The sequence below is a fragment of the Salmo salar genome, chromosome ssa18, assembly GCF_905237065.1.
Source record: "Salmo salar chromosome ssa18, Ssal_v3.1, whole genome shotgun sequence".
NCBI classification, from domain to species: Eukaryota; Metazoa; Chordata; class Actinopteri; order Salmoniformes; family Salmonidae; genus Salmo; species Salmo salar.
Genome location: NC_059459.1, coordinates 24578204 through 24599312, shown reverse-complemented (window position 1 = coordinate 24599312; position 21109 = coordinate 24578204). Strand labels below are relative to the sequence as shown.

The 21109-nt window shown below is 40.2% G+C and overlaps 1 protein-coding gene across 2 annotated transcripts in view; it reads left to right on the top strand.

The window, feature by feature from the left end:
- Positions 1 to 21109, top strand: part of LOC106577125 (pro-neuregulin-3, membrane-bound isoform) — a 393710-nt gene that overhangs the window by 265147 nt on the left and 107454 nt on the right. The window lies entirely within an intron of this gene.

Below are 21109 nucleotides of genomic sequence, written 5' to 3'. Positions count from 1 at the left end.
ATGGCATGTGCCAAAGAGACTGGCCTTTCTGCCATAGATGCGGTAAAGGAGTCAATGGAACGCAGACGTTCCATTGACCAGATTGGTGCACATTCAACAAATCTGATCTAACAAAGTGGAGAGTCATCAAATTCGTCATGATGTGCTTACTTAAGTCCGATTTGGATATATTTTGCTATTTTCTCTGCATAACATGTAGAAGTTGTCCCTTTTCAGGTTTAGAAGAAGTGACTGCTAAATGCTAACTCCCGTTCATATAAACTGACTAGAATAGCTAGCATACAGATATCGATGGTGGTAGTCACTTGTTAGGGCTAGCCTTTTTTCAGAATTTCCGCCTGACTGACATGCCCAAAGTAAACTGCCTGTTACTCAGGCCCAAATGCCAGGATATGCATATAATTGGTACCATTGGATAGAAAACACTTTGAAGTTTGTAGAAATGTTAAAATAATGTATGAGTCTATAACACAATTGATATGGTAGGAGAAAATCCAAAGACAAACCAAACAGATTTTCTTTTTGAGATCCCATGCTCTTACAATGGAAAGCTACGGGTCCTATGCAATTCCAGCTCGCAGATTGCAATTCCTATGGCTTCCACTAGATGTAAACAGTCTTTGTTCAAGGTTTCAGGCCTGTTTCTTCCGAAATGAGGAAGAATTTAGAGTTTTGGTACAGGGAGTCAGAGTTGGAAATCAGTCTGTGAGTGCGCGACGAAGAGGACGTGCACTTGCTAATTTTACTTTTCTATTGAAAAATACTTCTTTCCGTATGAAATATTATAGTTTATTTACATTTTAGGGTACCTGAGGGATAGATAGAAACGTAGTTTGATTTGTTTTAACAAAGTTTAGCGGTAGCTTTTTGGATTCCATTGTTTGCATGCTGAACTCAAATCGATGGCGACAACTAAACAGACTTTTTGGGATATAAAGAAGGATTTTATCTAACAAAACGACCATGCATGTTGTAGCTGGGACCCTTTGGATTGCATATCAGAGGAAGATTTTGAAAAAAGTAAGTGATTATTTAATCGCTATTTGTGATTTCATGAAGCCTGTGCTGGTTGAAAAATATGTTGATGTGGGGTGCCGTCCTCAAACAATCGCATGGCATGCTTTCGCTGTAAAGCCTATTACAGTTAGATTAACAAGAATTTAAGCTTTTAACCGATATAAGACACTTGTATGTACCTAGATGTTAAATATCCATAATTTTTTATGATTATTTATTTGAATTGCGTGCCCTCCAATGTCACCCAAAATTGTTGACAGGTGTCCCGCTGTTGGGATGCCTAGCTCTAAGAAGTTTCTGTAAAATAGTTAATTGGTAACGATGACATGAACATGTGTTGGGGTTGATATCCATACAAGCTGTCACGTTCGTCGTAGGAAGGAGACCAAGGCGCAGCGTGGGTATCGTTCCACATCTTTATCTATATGTGAAACTATGCAAGACATACAATAAACTAATAAACAAAAACAACAAACCGTGACAAAGAGGTGCAACATGCACTAACTCAAAATAATCTCCCACAAAACCAAGTGGGAAAAACAACTAATTAAATATGATCCCCAATTAGAGACAATGATGACCAGCTGGGAATTATACGAAAACCCCAACATAGAAAAAAGAAACTAGAACATAACATAGAAAATTTAAACTAGACAAAACCCCCCAGTCACGCCCTAACTTACTCTACCATAGAAAAGAATGAGCTCTCTATGGTCAGGACGTGACACAAGCATTATAGTCTGATTTTTACCTCAACATAATGTGAAATACACATATAAACAATAGACTAAATGTAGGCAAATTTTGCTGGAGGCAATAGAGTGGTGAGGAGGAAGAAGAGCTCCTCGGACCCTTCATGTTCGGAAGTAATTTAGACATTCATTGTAGCCATCGGGCTCTGTAGAGTTGCTATTTTCTTGAGTTGTCTCATGTCAGTTAACTCGTGAGATTCCTGGATTACTCATTGTACTAATAAAGTCTGATTTAATCAACAAATACTATTGTCAGTTTAAAAACGTTTAAGGGTACAAGAGTACTGTGTACATTTCTGGCTGTGTTGGCAAAATCACTACACATCCCATCGTGCCAAGTGGGGAGAGGCAGCCCATTGTCACAATTCCAAAACCAGTCAGAAACGTCCAGGTAACACTACGCCAATTATGCCAGTGGATCTTGGATCTGCGTTAAGTAGCAATCATTTCCTTCACCAGCATTGTCTTATAACATGACAGGTAGCTCGAACCAGTCATGACTATTCAACAAAACAATAAATAATTTTCTACTTTCTTTCCAGCAAATGTCTTAGTTGTATAATTGTACAACTAGCAAAGGAGTTTTGAAGTTGAGGATGCAGTATTCATGAAGTTTGACAATGAGGCCAAAACTAGCATAGTTCAGCTAGTTTAGCCAGGGAAAACCGGAGAAAACAACCACAGGACAGCATATAGTTGGGGTCACATGCACATTAGGCTAATTCGGGATACAGATTGTAGGAGCTGGCAGCTCAAAGGAGCTGGCAGCTCAAAGTTCGATGAAACAATTCAGAGACTGAAACGAATACATCAGAAGACAAATATTTAAGGAGCGAGAATATATATACAATCTTGAAATCAGCTTTAACTGTCAATAGTAAAACAAAGCTTGACACCATGTTTGAGTGAACCTGAATCCAGAAAATTAAGACTCCTCCTCATCACCACTCTATGAGGAGACTCTAGATATTTCTCCCAGGGCCTTTCCCCACCATGCATTACCATGTCAATTCCATTGTTTTGATTGAGTTCGATTGACCTCTTTACCTGATCTATCTTCAAATATGAACATTCTATCATTAATGAGCTCGAAGAGAACAGAGGATTTGATCCTGATTCGATCATGCTCAAAGCTATCTACCAATCACAAAGATTATGCAAATATTGGAATTCTATAGCTTTTCTTCTCCACAGAACACGTTGGTATCCGGTTGTTAGCAACCGTTTTTTGTCCAGATGAAACCAGTCTGTCAAAAGTTGCTAGCTCACGTCTAAATTCTCAAACTAAATACATACTGCAATTCCAACCACAAACTGTCTTAGTTTAGATATTAAGCCTCAAAATACAACAACTTGCCTAGCTAACAGCTAAATGTTTTTGACTTTGTTATGAATTCTAATTCTATTGTTGAGCCTCCACATGTTGTCATGGAAAATATGAATGAACCAAGGAGCATCTCAGCCGTAAATCCAGCGAATAATAGAAGCATGAAACTCCTAGAAAGCTTAAGTTATATTATGGTGTATGTGTCATCAAAAAGTGCTGATGTGGGTACATAGTTCATCCCCTGGTCTGAACCTTATCAGATAGGAGTGATTTTAAAACTCATTTTAATGTTTCATGTAGGCCTATGGCCCCGTGGAGCTGTGTGTGCACTTTATCATTGTAAAGATGAAATAAAATATGGGAAGAGGGGAAGAGAGATTAACCCTACGCACTGTAATATCGACTCAGCTAAGCGTGAACTCCTAAGGTAGTGCTTCATAGACCTGCCTCTCTGTCCCACTTCTGAGGCAGTTCTTTCTTCAGTTTAATGACATAAATGACAGATCTTTGGGCTGTTTAAGAAAAATTAAGTTTAAGAAAAAGGTGACATGTTCTACAACAAATACTTTTACCTGTAGTGTCACACCTGACCCAAAACATCTAAGGGTTTTGTGCAGAGGGAATGATTGTTCTGTTCTGTTGCTGCACAATACTCTAACTGCACTTGCAATGAGCAATGGCTCTGTGATGGAAATGTAATCCCCCAGCACAGTGTTTGGAATGTGCCGACCACATTGTCAAGCTTGACTGGTGACTTTGAACTGCAGGCGACAGAAGCGATAATGAATTCCGATGGGACGAGGAGGGCTGCAGTGAGTGTTAAAGGTCCAATGCAGATATTTTTCTCTAAAAATAAAATAATTTCTGGGTAAAAAATAAGTACCTTAATGCGATTGTTTCAAATAAAATAGCTTTTTGGCAAAGAGAATTTTCTCAAGCAATGATTTTGATAGGATTGTCTGTGAGTGGTCTGAGTGGGGAGGGGAAATTGAAAACTAGCTGTTATTGGCAGAAAGGTTTGGAACTTTCTTTCTTATTGGTCTATTAACTAATTTCCTGTCTGGTGACATCACCAGGCAGGCCAAAACTCCATCCCACCAGAACAGGCTGAAATTTCAGATGGTCTTTTCAAACAGCTCTAACACTAAAAGGGCATTTTCACAATTTCAAAATATTATTCCAACCTCATAGTGTGGAAATATATATAAAGCACAGGGATATTCGCGTTTTTGACTGCACTGGGCCTTTAACTCTAAATTTGCATGAGAGTGTCCTGTTATTTCCGTCATGATGCCAATGCTTGCTGGAGCAAATCAAATAAATAAATTGAGGCCGGGCACAGCTAAGTTAGTGCCCCCTTTAAATATTAATTCGTTCTTCAACAATTCTGCAAATTCTTTTTTTCTTATTTCTTCTCTCTTTTTTTTGTCTGATCTCTGAGAATGCTCCTTGGTCTGAATTATTCAGCCAGGCCCGTCTGGCAGTACGGAAGGAGAAAGCAGAGGGTAGAGAAAGAGATAGGCCTGACTTTTTAAAAGGAGACCTGTCAGGGATGCTCCATGCTCCTCCATTGGTCCCTGATAGAAAGTAGGTTATGCTATTGATATTTGAGGGGAAAACAAAAACAATTGTGCATGTGCTCATGCACATAAACAAACACCCTACTATTCTTGACATGATTTTCACTCACAATTATGTATTATTGTTTTGTTTTGACTAAACACAAAGCATTTCAGCCCACAAGGCCTCCATCAGCTGAGTGGGACATTGTCATCCAGGACAGCTACAGGGTTGACATGTTTGTTCTCTATAATGTATTTGCTTTTCTCTATGATTTATTTTGCATGAATAAATTGTGTCCATCAAGACCATTGGGAATGGCAACAATGCTCTTAATATCAGTCATATTTCTCAGCTTGAAGGTCACATGGATTCTTAGATAGACCATCTTCAGTTCCTGTTTTATCTTTGCTGTGTTCCTGAGGAATGCTTGGGTGTGATCATCCCTGTGTTTCTCAGCTTGTTGGTGCCCAACCATGCAGCCACCAACAGATGTTCAAGAGGTGATTACAATGTAAGAATGTCTTCTTTCATTTCCTGACGTGGGCTGTTAAAATCCGTGTAAACCACGATTGGAGAGTAACATCTGTTGGAGAAAAATTACAGTAGCGATGCGTGGGTAAAATCACTGGGGAAGCCAAGCCAGGAGAAAAAGCCATATTACAACCTATGTTGTGATAATTGTGTTCTTTGCTCTATAACCCATTCGTTCATACGGAACCGTAATATACACATAAGGGCGAGCCAACAAAAACAGTTTACTAAACAAAATCAACTAGGCTATACAGTGCGTTGGGAAAGTATTCAGACCCCTTGACTTTTTCCACATTTTGTTACGTTACAACCTTATTCTCAAATGGGTTAAATAGTTGTTTTCCCCTTTCCCCCATCAATCTACACACAATACCCCATAATGACAAAGTAAAACAAGTTTTAAAGATTTTCTTAGCAAATTTATGAATAAAAGAAAACTGAAATATCACATTTACATAAGTATTCAGACCCTTTACTCAGTACTTTGTTGAAGCACCTTTGGCAGTGATTACAGAGTCTTCTTGCATATGACGCTACAAGCTTGGCACACCGTTATTTGGGGAATTTCTCCCATTCTTCTCTGCAGATCCTCTCAAGCTCTGTCAGGTTGGATGGGTAGTGTCGCTGGACAGCTATTTTCAGGTCTCTCCAGAGATGTTCGATCGGGTTCAAGTCTGGGATCTGGCTGGGCCACTCAAGAACTTGTCCCGAAGCCACTCCTACATTGTCTTGGATGTGTGCTTAGGGTTGTTGTCCTGTTGGAAGGTGAACCTTGGCACCAGTCTGAGGTCCTGAGCGCTCAAGAGCAAGTTTTCATCAAGGATCTCTCTGTACTTTGCTCCGTTCATCTTTCCCTCAATCCTGACTAGTCTCCCAGTCCCTGCTGCTGAAAAACATCCTCACAGCATGATGCTGCCACCACCATGCTTCACCATAGGGATGGTGCCAGGTGTTCTCCAGATGTGACACTGGGCATTCAGGCCAAAGAGTTCAATCTTGGTTTCTTCAGACCAGAGAATCTTATTTATGGTCTGAGAGTCCTTTAGGTGCCTTTTGACAAACTCCAAGCGGGTTGTCATGTGCCTTTTACTGAGGAGTGGCTTCTGTCTGGCCACTCTACCATAAAGGCCTGATTGGTGGAGTGCTGCAGAGATGGTGGTCCTTCTGGAAGGTTCTCACATCTCCACAAAAGAACTCTGGAGCTCAGTCAGAGTGACCATTGGGTCCTTGGTCACCGCCTTGATCAAGGCCCTTCTCTCCCTATTGCTCAGTTGGCCGTGTGGCCAGCTCTAGGAAGAGTATTGGTGGTTCCAAACTTCTTCCATTTAAGAATGATGGAGGCCACTGTGTTCTTGGGGACCTTCAATGCTGTAGAAATGTTTTGGTACCCTTCCCCAGATCTGTGCCTTGACACAATCCTATCTCGGAACTCAAAGGACATTTCCTTCAACCTTATGTCTTGGTTTTTGCTCTGACATACATTGTCAACTGTTGGACTTTATATAGACAGGTGTCTGCCTTTGCAAATCATGTCCAATCAATTGAATATACCACAGGTGGACTCCAATCAAGTTGTAGAAACATCTCCAGGACGAACAATGGAAACAGGATGCACCTAAGCTCAATTTCGAGTCTCATAGCAAAGGGTCTGAAAACGTATGGAAATAAGATTTTCTGTATTACATTTTTTATACATTTGCAAACAATTCTGAAAACTTTTTTGTTATTGTCATTATGGGGTATTGTGTGTAAATTGATGAAAAAAAAATATATTTAATCATTTTTAGAATAAGGCTATAACACAACAAAATGTGGAAAAGGGGAAGGTGTCTGATTACTTTCCGAATGCACTGTATATGCTTAGTTTCTGTATGTGTGTGTGTGTGTGTGTGTGTGTGTGTGTGTGTGTGTGTGTGTGTGTGTGTGTGTAGGTGTGTGTGTGTGTAGGTGTGTGTGTGTGTAGGTGTGTGTGTGTGTGTGTATTTGTGTGTGCATACTGTATGTGTGTCTGTGTGCATGCAAGTAGAAAAAAACATGTTGACTCACCATACATGAAGATTAGTTGAATGCCAATGCCATTGTCCTCTCTTTCCTGTTGGCAAAACGGTCTATGACTGTCATACAGTAGTATACGCTTTTAGTTTTTGTTGTCATAGGCAACCTAGCTAAAATACTTGCTAGCATAACTTCCTCGCATAGAAAACAATGAACCAGCTATGTTAGCTAGCTAGTTAACGTGAGCTTACTAGGCTACATCTAAGCTACATATTGAACTTCAATCGTCTTAGGCCAGTGGCACAACATATGAATTAACGGGTAGATCAAAATTCCGATTATAATCATTGGCCTGTACAGAGAATTAAGTCAAAACCACAAGTTCAAATCCCCATCTCCTTCCATGGCTTAGGAAATGGCCAATTTAGCTAGCTAGCTACTGCAGGACAACAACACAAGTGGACCAGAAACAGACATGTTTTTCTGAAAAATATGTGTTGCTTTTGATGTGATTTGATTGTTGTGAGCCAAATCCAATCTGGCCTCCCTTGGTAGGTGCTGGAGTTGCTGCACCAGGACAACCCACAGTTGAGCTCAGCTGATTGGTATTTTTATTTTTTTTAAATATCAAGGACGGCCAAATGCAAATGCTTTATGGCATCAATCAATCAATCAACTTCACATCAGCTTTAAAGGATAATAGTAAATCACTGTGACACAGCCCCATTCCATTTTACTTCCTAGACCTTCGGGATAATTGTCTATCATGGAACTTGGAGCTTGGTATTCGGAGCTTTAAATATTTATTTACATTTTTGGAAGGTCTGGTAAGGTCTTTGGGATAATGTCATACTTTCCCAAATGCTGTTTTAGGCCTATCCTAAAAGTGCAAAAGGACAACATTTTGCCCTGTCCATTGTCATCTTGTCTCACACTCTCCCTGGTGGCTCTCTGTATCTATAACAACAATGAAGATGATAATGGGTTTCTCCATGCAAGTGTGGAAGCTAAAATTTGGGCTGCCAAACTTAAGGCAATCTTATGCTATCTAAACCACAGTGTTAGTCCTATTACAACTGACTAGGTTAGCAGATTAGTACTGGATTGGCTGCTAACCTCTTAAACTGACAGTCCCCGAAAACGGGCACTAGAATTACTTAAAAAGATATCTTAACATTACTTGTATTATTAATTTCCAAACCTTTTCAGTCAGAAGACCTGAGCTTCCTTAGACCATGTTGAATAAACTTGTATTTGCCTCCCTCTGGTGGTCAGCTGCATCAATACGTCAATTTATATCACTTCACTGCAACGTTACGTCAAAGGGGCCATCCTTAGAAAAACATTTATCCAGCTCGACTGCTTCACAACACAGACATGGCAAAGCAATCGCTGAATTTGTCTCAAGCAGGCGGATTTAAATACATAACTTTCATAGCGCTACAATAACTAAATGCAACCTACACACTTCCTTAAACCTAAAATAAGCCTTTCTCCCCTTATCTATAGGAGGGACACACGCTGTTTAACCTCTTGGGGCTAGGTGGGACGCTAGCGTGCCACCCGTGGTGCACTCCATCAACAGCAGGTGCATTTCAAGAGCGGCAAATTTGAATCCAAATAAATGTCAAAATTCAAATTTTTCAAAAATACAACTATGTTACACCATTTGAAAGATAAACATCTCCTTAATCTAACCACGTTTTACGATTTCAAAAAGGTTTTACGGCGAAAGCATAAATTTAGAGTATGTTAGGACAGTACATTTACAAGAGTTGTGTGTAATGTTTTGTCAAGTCAAAGACAGGGTCACCAAAACCATAAAACCAGCTAAAATGATGCACTAACCTTTTACAATCTCCATCAGATGACACTCCTAGGACATTATGTTACACAATGCATGCATTTTTAGTTCTATCAAGTTCATATTTATATACAAAAACAGCGTTTTACTATGGCATTGATGTTGAGGAAATCGTTTCCCTCCAATAACCGGCAGTCAAGTCAGCGTAACAAATTAAATAATTAAAATTAGAAAACATTGGTAAAATATTATATTGTCATTTAAAGAATTATAGATTTACATCTCTTGAACGCAATCAACTTGCCAGATTTAAAAATAACCTTACTGGGAAATCACACTTTGCAATAATCTGAGCACTGCGCCCAGAAAAATACGCGTTGCGATACAGACTAGACGTCATGTTGGGGAGATCTAAAATCGAAAATACTATGTAAATAATCCATTACCTTTGATTCTCTTCATCAGATGTCACTTCCAGGTATCACAGGTCCATAACGAATGTAGTTTTGTTCAAAAAAGCTCATCATTTATGTCCAAAAATCTCCGTCTCGTTAGCACATGATGTAAGCCAGCCGGACTTCTCGTCATGAACGAGGGGAAAAAATATATTTCCGTTCGTTCAAACATGTCAAACGTTGTATAGCATAAATCATTAGGGCCTTTTTTAACCAGAACATGAATAATATTCAAGGTGGACGAATGCATACTCTTTTATAACGTATTGGAACGAGGGTACCCAACCTGAACTAGCGCGCCAGGTGTCTAATGGGACATCACCGTTCCATGGCTCTTGTTCGGTCAGATCTCCCTCCAGAAGACTCAAAACACTTTGTAAAGGCTGGTGACATCTAGTGGAAGCAATAGGAAGTGCCAAAATATTCCTCAGCCCCTGTGTTTTTCAATGGCATAGGTTTAAAGTCAATACAACACATCAGGTATCCACTTCCTGTCAGAAAATGTCTCAGGGTTTTGCCTGCCAAATGAGTTCTGTTATACTCACAGACACCATTCAAACAGTTTTGGAAACTTTAGAGTGTTTTCTATCCATATATAATAAGTATATGCATATTCTAGTTACTGGGTAGGATTAGTAACCAGATTAAATCGGGTACATTTTTTTTATCCAGACGTGCAAATGCTGCCCCCTAGACCCAACAGGTTAAATTCCCCAAGTGTTCCTTTAGTCATTCACAAATGTAACAGATTTTGATTATCACTAATGTCATGATATGTTTGGTAAATCATTAAAGAAGTTGAAATATTTTGGGTAGATGTTCCTAAAATAGATGATAACCTCTATGGGCTAGGTGGGACGCAAGCGTCCCACCCGTGGTGCACTCCATCAACAGCAGGTGCATTTCAAGAGCGGCAAATTTGAATCCAAATAAATGTCAAAATTCACATTTTTCAAACATACAACTATTTTACACCCTTTGAAAGATAAACATCTCCTTAATCTAACCACGTTTTACGATTTCAAAAAGGTTTTACGGCGAAAGCATAAATTTAGAGTATGTTAGGACAGTACATTTACAAGAGTTGTGTGTAATGTTGTGCCAATTCAAAGACAGGCGTCACCAAAACCATAAAATCAGCTAAAATTATGCACTAACCTTTTACAATCTCCAACAGATGACACTCCTAGGACATTGTGTTAGACAATGCATGCATTTTTTAGTTCTATCAAGTTCATATTTATATCCAAAAACAGCGTTTTACTGTGGCGTTGATGTTCAGGAAATCGTTTCCCTCCAATAACCGGCATTCAAGTCAGCACCACAAATTAAATAATTAAAATTAGAAAACATTGGTAAAATATTATATTGTCATTTAAAGAATTATAGATTTACATCTCTTGAACGCAATCAACTTGCCAGATTTAAAAATAACCTTACTGGGAAATCACACTTTGCAATAATCTGAGCACTGCGCCCAGAAAAATACGCGTTGCGATACAGACTAGCCGCCATGTTGGGGAGATCTAAAATCGAAAATACTATGTAAATAATCCATTACCTTTGATTCTCTTCATCAGATGTCACTTCCAGGTATCACAGGTCCATAACGAATGTAGTTTTGTTCAAAAAAGCTCATCATTTATGTCCAAAAATCTCCGTCTTGTTAGCACATGATCTAAGCCCGCCGGACTTCACTTCATGAACGAGGGGAAAAAATATATTTACGTTCGTTCAAACATGTCAAACGTTGTATAGCATAAATCATTAGGGCCTTTTTTAACCAGAACATGAATAATATTCAAGGTGGACGAATGCATTCTCTTTTATAACGTATTGGAACGAGGGTACCCAACATGAACTCGCGCCAGGTGTCTAATGGGCCATCATCGTTCCATGGCTCTTGTTCGGTCAGATCTCCCTCCAGAAGACTCAAAACACTTTGTAAAGGCTGGTGACATCTAGTGGAAGCAATAGGAAGTGCCAAAATATTCCTCAGCCCCTGTGTTTTTCAATGGCATAGGTTTAAAGGTAATACAACACATCAGGTATCCACTTCCTGTCAGAAAATGTCTCAGGGTTTTGCCTGCCAAATGAGTTCTGTTATACTCACAGACACCATTCAAACAGTTTTAGAAACTTTAGGGTGTTTTCTATCCATATATAATAAGTATATGCATATTCTAGTTACTGGGTAGGATTAGTAACCAGATTAAATCGGGTACATTTTTTTATCCAGCCGTGCAAATACTGCCCCCTAGCCCTAACAGGATAACTATATATGTACAAAAAAAAATTATATGTTTTATTATTATTTTATTGTGTACTAGATCACATGGGTTGAAAAGTAGTTTTTTTTCTCAGACATAAATAAACATTTCTTGGTGAAAGCCAAACGCCACAGCTTTCTGGGGGGGGGGAGACACTACTACATTAATAAAATATTGCACTCTTGCTAGATTGATGACTAAAACCATAGTGAAACAGACTGTCAGCTCATCTTTAAACAAGAGTAATCCCCTTTCAGGCCATGGTGGATGGCATGTCAAACCTCTGCCGAGAACATATACTGTTTACTCATGAATAAAAACAGTAATTCATCTGCTAATTAGTAGTTATTCCTAACAAATCACTTGCAGCCAAAGATAAATACACACTCTTCAATTGTGGGTAATCAGAAGGCCTGCCGCCCGCACCCCTTCTGCCACTTGCTCTTCTTCTGCCCCCCTCCCCCTTTCTGCCTCCAGCACCCCTTCTGCCCCACCACCCCCTTCTGCCGCACACGCCTCATCTGTGTTAGATTCAGTTCCATTTTCAAAATGTTGTCTCCCAAAGTCTAATAATCTGATACGGTAGGCCTATGTTAGCTATAGTTATACATATAGTTCGTTTTTCATGACTACAACATGATTATAAACGTAAATGTATCAATCCCACTGGTTGGTGCCATTGAGCTACCTCTGTCTATCCTCACCCTGCCTGTCCTGGCCAATCTTTCAACCCATTTGAACTGTTTTAGCCCACTGGTCCAGAAACCATGACAAGCCAAACACAGCAGCACTGTAACACCATGACAGACAGACAGACCACCATTCACTGCAGTCACCCATAAAAAGTCAACACTAACCACTCAGTCAGTGAAGCCCTATGTCACGCTATGAACCGACTGATGTCATGAACTAAGCCGATTAATCTCCTTAGATATTCCAACCCCAGAGGCTTTCCTTCCTTCAACAGGCCTTTGTTGCTCAAGTGGATCTGTTCACTGTACCTCATGCGGAAATGCATCTCATTTGAATAAGCCGTGAGAGGACTAGATCTGCCCGCTCTTCTCTCTGCCCCATGGTAGTGACAGCTAAACCTAGTAAACAGAGATAAGGAGAGGGGGGCCCTTTCCTTGGACAATTGCATGTAAATAGATACTTTTGCGTAATGCCCTTGGCCACACAGTAATCTCCTGCTGCAGACAGGATTTTCGTAAGCATGATCGGTAACATGATCTCTTCCGGGGTTACATAATGTCCCTGTTGGCGCATCATCTATAACTGTCCCCTTGGCACAGCGTTGCTGCTGCCAATATTGCTTATGTTGAGAGCTCTGCGGATAAGTTATGATATGTTCATGTTGTGGATCCAAGAAGCTTATATACAACATATGATTGGTTCATCTTAATGGGGAAGTTTTCTGTATCAAGACTACAGTGAGTATGCAGCTGGGGTCAATCTGCCAATTCGAAGATATTCTCAAAGAGGTGAATTCAGTTCCTCAATTGACAGAATTGAAACACAATGTAGGCTACCCCAACCCTGTTTGACACTAGTAATGTAACACCTGTCTGTCCCATCTTTTTTCCTGAGCCTGTGGCCAGTACACTATCCTGATACTATCCCTCAGTGCTGACCTTACAATACCTGACAACCACCAGGGAAATCAGTTTTGAAGGCTGTCACAGCAACAACCACAACACTGGCTGATTAAAACCACCTTCAAGATCAGGGCCTAGCTTTTCGGGCCTTCAGTACTAGCAATGTGTTACCTGACCTCACTGTTTTGGTACCAGTCTTTTAAATGCACTTAACTCTTTATCTGACTCTCATCTTTACTTTTTCACTTTCTCAAGTGCACTTTTGTCTTGAGTTTCAAGCATTGTGTTTTGGTATTGGAATTTACTTACAATTACTTTGGTTGATGGAATAAAAGTTTCAAACCAAAACAAAACCTTGAGGCTGAATGAAAAATTAAGAAGTTCCCAAAATGATGAAGGATAGTGGTTTTGTTAGTGTGGAGGACTAAGTACACACTGTTCTGTTGTTTTGATGAGGGACAGAATGGATTTTGAGTGTCATTTTATTTCCAGAGGACATCTTTGTACATAATGCAAAGAAAGTGTTGATAGCACTGTCATTACAGCAAAGAACAGCAGGATTTTCAGGGGATGTAGTTAGGGAGACTGTATAAGGTATACTATTCTGCTGAAACTGGTTAGTGTATTGTAATGTAATGTTTATACAACATATAGCAGAAGCACGATAGATGTACATTCCAGTTGCTGTAGAGAATGTCAGCATGTGAATATGTGTGTTTGCATGTTGTGAGTCTACGACTAATTACTGTATGCATTTCACAGTTGTGTGTAAGATGCTTTTATGAAAGCCAATACCAGCGATTCATGTGTTACGTGTGTGAAAGTTTGTTCATAAGCTGCAAATGCAGCTTATGAAGCTGCAGATCAATCCGTGATGCTTTTGACTGGCTTTTCTGAACGCTGACATGGATGTGGGTTAAAGCCTCTGATCATCATTAGAGAGATCAGTGCCTGGCTGTGCACGCTGGCTGATACCACTGAAGACTAGTAGGGGACCAGTGGATCACTGTCACAGTGTCCTACAGCTGCTCGTATTAGCAGGATATTAACAGACACTCCTCAGATAAGATGGGGAGGAACTAGGTGTAGATAAGCCTCCCGCAGACACATTGCCAATACGCCTCATCGGGAATGTGGTTGCTATGGTAACCATGTTGGAGTTTCACTGCACCAAAGGGGGGAAGGGGGGGGGGGTAGAGAATTCACTTAAGACTTTGTTCCAGAACTCAAGACTTAATGCACTTAATTTGTGGTGATGAGGATGATGCTACTGTGATTAGATGTTTTGGTACTTATTTCAAGGCCCACTGGTTATGAGAATGGAATGAATTGAAAAGCCATTTGATTGCAGAAGTAAGAAAGTAAAGGTTAGGTGGTCCAAATTATGTCATTGGAAGTAACTTTCATAGTAAATAATCTTGATTGTTGATCGATGGGATAGATTCAATCTAGACTAAGATATGTAAAAATCATTTGAAATTGATAATTGAGTTATGAAGTTTGCATTTGTTGTTAAAATAAATGATTACAAAACAAAATATGTTGTAGACAAAATATGGAAAAGGGTTGTCTGGTAGCGTCAATAAATAGACAAATATATTGTGACCTTGGTACACTAGGGTTCTATCTGCACTAAGCATAGTTCTGAGATATTGAGCATCAGTTTTCACATCTCAGAACTGTTTTGTAGTGAATAATTTTTTGATAACCCATTAAGGTCCTCACTTTAATGGTACCTAAAGTGCTGAGTATCAAAATCCTGAGACATTTTTTTTTATGGGGGTGCAATAGCAGATAGAACCTTATGGCTCTGAAATGTCAATCTGGGTTCAACCATAAGGTTCTGTCTGACACTTCTGAATTAGACATGTTCAGTTTTTAAGATGACTGTAGCTATTTGAATACATAAATGACAGAATAACACTATTTTATCAAGATAGAGTCAGAACACATCATCAAATACAGAAATGTATTATGATCATTAAACAAATTACTGTCATCACTGAACAACGATGTGACATCATTTACTTTAAGATTACTAACAGTGCTGTTGTTATTTGCACTGCAAACCATTATTGCTGGCTAGACTAGCCTTGACCATATTTAGGGGGAGATGGCAAAGACGTGTTCTGACTGGTTCATCTGTATTTATTCAGGCTTGTGATTGGATTGCAGATCAAATCTTTTAGCACCAAGTTGAAATGGGTTTACACAGATATAACTTTTGAATTGTAATTTTTTTTCACTTAAGAGTAACTTTTTCAAAATTATAACTTTACAGACACATTAAGAACCCTCTAAATATCTATTATATGTGACTAAATCATTTTTGACAAAAATCTCAGATAGAACCTTATAGTCCCAAGGTCTCGATTTGTAGTTGAACAAGTAATTGCATATATAGATTTTTTTTTTTTTACTTGACTTGAGACTTGTGACCTAACGCTACTTGACTTGCTCTTGGAATGCACAACTTGGACTTGACTCGAGACTTGACCCGTTCTACTTGGCACTTGACTTGAGACTTGGACCTTGTGACTTGAGACGTGCTTGTGACTTGAATAACAACTTGGTCCAACCTCTGTCCAGTCATGTATTCTAAGGGAGTTGGCCCAAAGCTGTGTTACTACAGTGAGGGAAAAAAGTATTTGATCCCCTGCTGATTTTGTACGTTTGCCCACTGACAAAGAAATGATCAGTCTATAATTTTAATGGTAGGTTTATTTGAACAGTGAGAGACAGAATAACAACCAAAAAATCCAGAAAAACGCATGTCAAAAATGTTATAAATTGATTTGCATTTTAATGAGGGAAATAAGTATTTGACCCCCTCCCAATCAGAAAAATGTCTGGCTCCCAGGTGTCTTTTATACAGGTAACTAGCTGAGATTAGGAGCACACTCTTAAAGGGAGTGCTCCTAATCTCAGTTTGTTACCTATATAAAAGACACCTGTCCACAGAAGCAATCAATCAATCAGATTCCAAACTCTCCACCATGCCCAAGACCAAAGAGCTCTCCAAGGATGTCAGGGACAACATTGTAGACCTACACAAGGCTGGAATGGGCTACAAGACCATCTCCAAGCAGCTTGGTGAGAAGGTGACAACAGTTGGTGCGATTATTCGCAAATGGAAGAAACACAAAAGAACTGTCAATCTCCCTCGGCCTGGGGCTCCATGCAAGATCTCACCTCGTGGAGTTGCAATGATCATGAGAATGGTGAGGAATCAGCCCAGAACTACACGGGAGGATCTTGTCAATGATCTCAAGGCAGCTGGGACCATAGTCACCAAGAAAACAATTGGTAGCACACTACGCCGTGAAGGACTGAAATCCTGCAGCGCCCGCAAGGTCCCCCTGCTCAAGAAAGCACATATACATGCCCGTCTGAAGTTTGCCAATGAACATCTGAATGATTCAGAGGACAACTGGGTGAAAGTGTTGTGGTCAGATGAAACCAAAATGGAGCTCTTTGGCATCAACTCAACTCGCCCGTGTTTGGAGGAGGAGGAATGCTGCCTTTGACCCCAAGAACATCATCCCCACCGTCAAACATAGAGGTGGAAACATTATGCTCTGAGGGTGTTTTTCTACTAAGGGGACAGGACAACTTCATCGCATCAAAGGGACGATAGACGGGGCCGTGTACCATCAAATCTTGGGTGAGAACCTCCTTCCCTCAGCCAGGGCATTGAAAATGGGTCGTGGATGGGTATTCCAGCATGACAATGACCCAAAACACACAGCCAAGGCAACAAAGGAGTGGCTCAAGAAGAAGCACATTAACTTCTTATGGCTTGGGTGCGCTGTTTTCACATCCGGATGAAAAGTGTGCCCAAAGTATACTGCCTGCTACTCAGGCCCAGAAGCTAGAATATGCATATAATTGGTAGATTTGGATAGGAAACACTCTAAGGCTGCTAAAACTGTTTGAATGATGTCTGTGAGTATAACAGAACTTATTTGGCAGGCAAAACCCCAAGGACAAACCATCCAGGATTTTTCTTTTTAGGTCACTCTCTTTTCAATGGTTTTCATTGAGAATCCATAATGTTAAGGCAGTTGCTTGCAGTTCCTATCGCTTCCACTGGATGTCAACAGTCTTTAGAAATTGGTTGAGGTTTTTCCTTTGTGTAATGAAGAAGTAGCCCTGTTCAGAACGAGGCTCGAGGGAAGTGTACTGTTTGATAGAGACGCGTGACCTGAAAAGCACGCTCCACTTTGTTTTCCTCCGGTATTGAAAGCAGTTTATCCCGTATTAAATTTGATCAATTATTTACGTTAAAAAATACCTAAAGTTGTGTTAGGAAAGTTGTTTGAAATGTTTGGACAAAGATTACAGGTAACTTGAGATATTTTGTAGTCATGTTGCCTCAGCCAGGGCATTGAAAATGGATTGTGGATGGGTATTCCAGCATGACAATGACCCAAAACACACGGCCAAGGCAACAAAGGAGTGGCTCAAGAAGAAGCACATTAAGGTCCTGGAGTGGCTTAGCCAGTCTCCAGACCTTAATCCCATAGAAAATCTGTGGAGGGAGCTGAAGGTTCGAGTTGCCAAACGTCAGCCTCGAAACCTTAATGCCTTGGAGAATATCTGCAAAGAGGAGTGGGACAAAATCCCTCCTGAGATGTGTGCAAACCTGGTGGCCAACTACAAGAAACGTCTGACCTCTGTGATTGCCAACAAGGGTTTTGCCGCCAAGTACTAAGTCATGTTTTGCAGAGGGGTCAAATACTTATTTCCCTCATTAAAATGCAAATCAATTTATAACATTTTTGACATGCGTTTTTCTAGATTGTTTTGTTATTATTCTGTCTCTCACAGTTCAAATAAACCTACCATTAAAATTATAGACTGATCATTTCTTTGTCAGTTGGCAAACGTACAAAATCAGCAGGGGATCAAATACTTTTTTCCCTCACTGTATGACTGGGTCACTGAGTGTGCATCTGAGGGGAAAAGGTTAGCATTTGTGGGCAAACAGGCTGGGACTGGACATGTGATTTGAATCGGTTCCACCCAGCTGCTGCTTTCACTTTGAGTTGTTTTGGGCCAAAATGAAATGCTACTGTATGAAAACAAACATCGAAGCTGAGGGCTACACATCTGGCATTGGGCATAATAAGGGAACATCCCCCTCTATTGGAGCAGCACTGTCCAATTTTAATAAGGGAAAATCTCAGAAGTGCGTCACAAGAAGTCACTGTTGCCCTTGAGTGTGTGCATCAGGACTGGGTCTGTCTTTTGGAGGGGATTGGACACAACCCATGGCGAACTTCATCAGTGATGTTTATGCCAAGCCTACTTGAAGCTCTCAGCCCTCTGGTCCCCTTTTGTTACTCTCATTATCCAAAATGCAATGCTTTCTCCCAGCATCAGGTTCTGTTTGTGTCCCTGAATGGTGCATATGTGTTGTGCCCAGTCAGCTTACGGCACTAAGAGATGTGTGTGAAAAGATGGCACAGGGACGAAAGTCCCCATCCGTCCATTAAGAGCTGGCCTGGAAATCCGGTTATGGGGCTGTAATAAGGCACTGAGCTGCTCAGATAAAACTGGATCCCCCCAATTCCCCTCCTTTAAGTGCTAGCTGGCCATCTCTCATTCACCCTCCCCTCCTCACACAATTCTCAATCCTCTTCTTATGTAAACTCATCCCCTCCAACAGCTTGAACTGGGCATTCCCCCATCTACTGTAGTTTGCCCTACATACAATACAAAATCTGCACCGATGACTTTGCAAACTGTGTGCTGTGTCGGTGTGTCATCGACTTGGTACGAGACAAATGCTAATTGGTTAAGTACTGTATGAGTCAGGGTTTTCAGACCATTATGTTTTGGCCTATGTTGGATCTATGCAAACCATAGCTACAGTATGTATGTTGCTGAATCAGTGTGGGGTGACTGCTCACAAAAATCTATGTATATTTTCTTTGCTGCAGAAGGAAAAACGGTCATCCACATTTCCCTGCCGTTTTTCTTCTCATCACGACTAACAAAATAATGCTTCCTCTCACACTATTACATAATATTACACTATTATTACCTCCACTACTGCATTATAATGATGGCAATAAAGATAACATCAACACTCACACTTTAAATGACATTAATTCATGGTTTAGGTGCTCTCTGAGAGTTAGTCACCCTCCATTTCTCCTTAGGAGTCATAGAAGGTGCCCAGCCTCACCTTCTCCTGCCTGCCTACATGTCCACTCGCTATGCCTATTCAAAGCAAGCCTCCTCAAGCGGAGCCTTCCATAAGATCTGGTCATTTGTTATTCAATTTAAGACGGCTAAGGTCATGTTGGATCATTAGGCGGAAGGTTGTTTCAAAGGCCCTGCGAGTAGCAAGAAATCCACAGAGAAAGGGAGAGAATGGGGAGCGAGAGAAACAGCCAAAATGTGGAGGCCTTAAATCTGGGGAAAGAAAAAGCGCCTTGGTTAGTTTGATTGGTCCGCTGCCACTAGCAGAAATTTCACAACCTGACAAATGAACTCTGAAGGGATACATGTATATTCTATAGTTTTTTATTGTAACAAAACCACAATAGAACATATTGTTTTCTTTAGATTTCTTAATCCCTTTTGGAAAAAGAGTATTGTTCCAGATACGCTCTGAGCTATCCTCCCTAGACCAATGATCCACTACTGCTACTGCTACTACTACTGATAGTGCTGCTACTTCTGATACTACTACTGATAGTGCTGCTACTTCTGATACTACTACTGATATTGCTGCTACTTCTGATACTATTGCCACTGCTACTACTTTTACTACTACTCCTTCTACTACTTCTACTACTATTATTACTACTACTCCTTCTACTACTTCTACTACTATTATTACTACTACTACTTCTGCTACTACTGCTGCTACTACTACTACTATGTTTACTACTACTGATACCACCACTACTACTACTACTACTGTGCTGCTACTACTACTACTACTACTACTACTACTACTACTACCACTGCTACTACTACTTCTAGTACAACTGCTATTACTACTACTACTACTGCCACTGCTGCTACTACTACTACTACTACTACTACTGCCACTGCAACTACTACAACAACAACAACTACTACAACAACAACAACAACTACAACAACTACTACAACAACAAAAACTACTACTACTACTACTACTACTACTACTACTACTACTACTACTACTACTACTACTACTACTACTACTGTTACTACTACTACACTACTACTACTACTATTACTGCTACCGCTACTGTTACTACTGCTACTACTGGAACTACTACTACTACTACTACTACTAGCACTACTACGACAACTACTACTACCAATGCTACTACTACTGCTACTACTACTACTCCTTTTAATGGAATAATGTCAACAACAAAAAAATTGTATAATTGGGATGCTATGTAGTTTACATTTGTTTTCACGATTGATCCAATACATGGCAGCCGAAGATGCTGTACACTAAATCCTCCTGATTCCTGCTTACAAGCAAAAATTAAATCATGAAGCACCAGTGACTCGGTCTATAAAAAAGTGGTCAGATGAAGCAGATGCTAAACTACAGGACTATTTTGCTAGTACAGACTAATATTTTCCGGGATTCTTCTGATGGGATTGAGGATTACCCCACATCAGTCATTGGCTTTATCAATAAGTGCATCGAGGACGTCGTCCCCACAGTGACTGTACATACATACCCCAACCAGAAGCCATGGATTACAGGCAACATTCACACTGAGCTAAAGGGTAGAGCTGCCGCATTCAAGGAGCGGGACTCTAACCCGGAAGGTTATA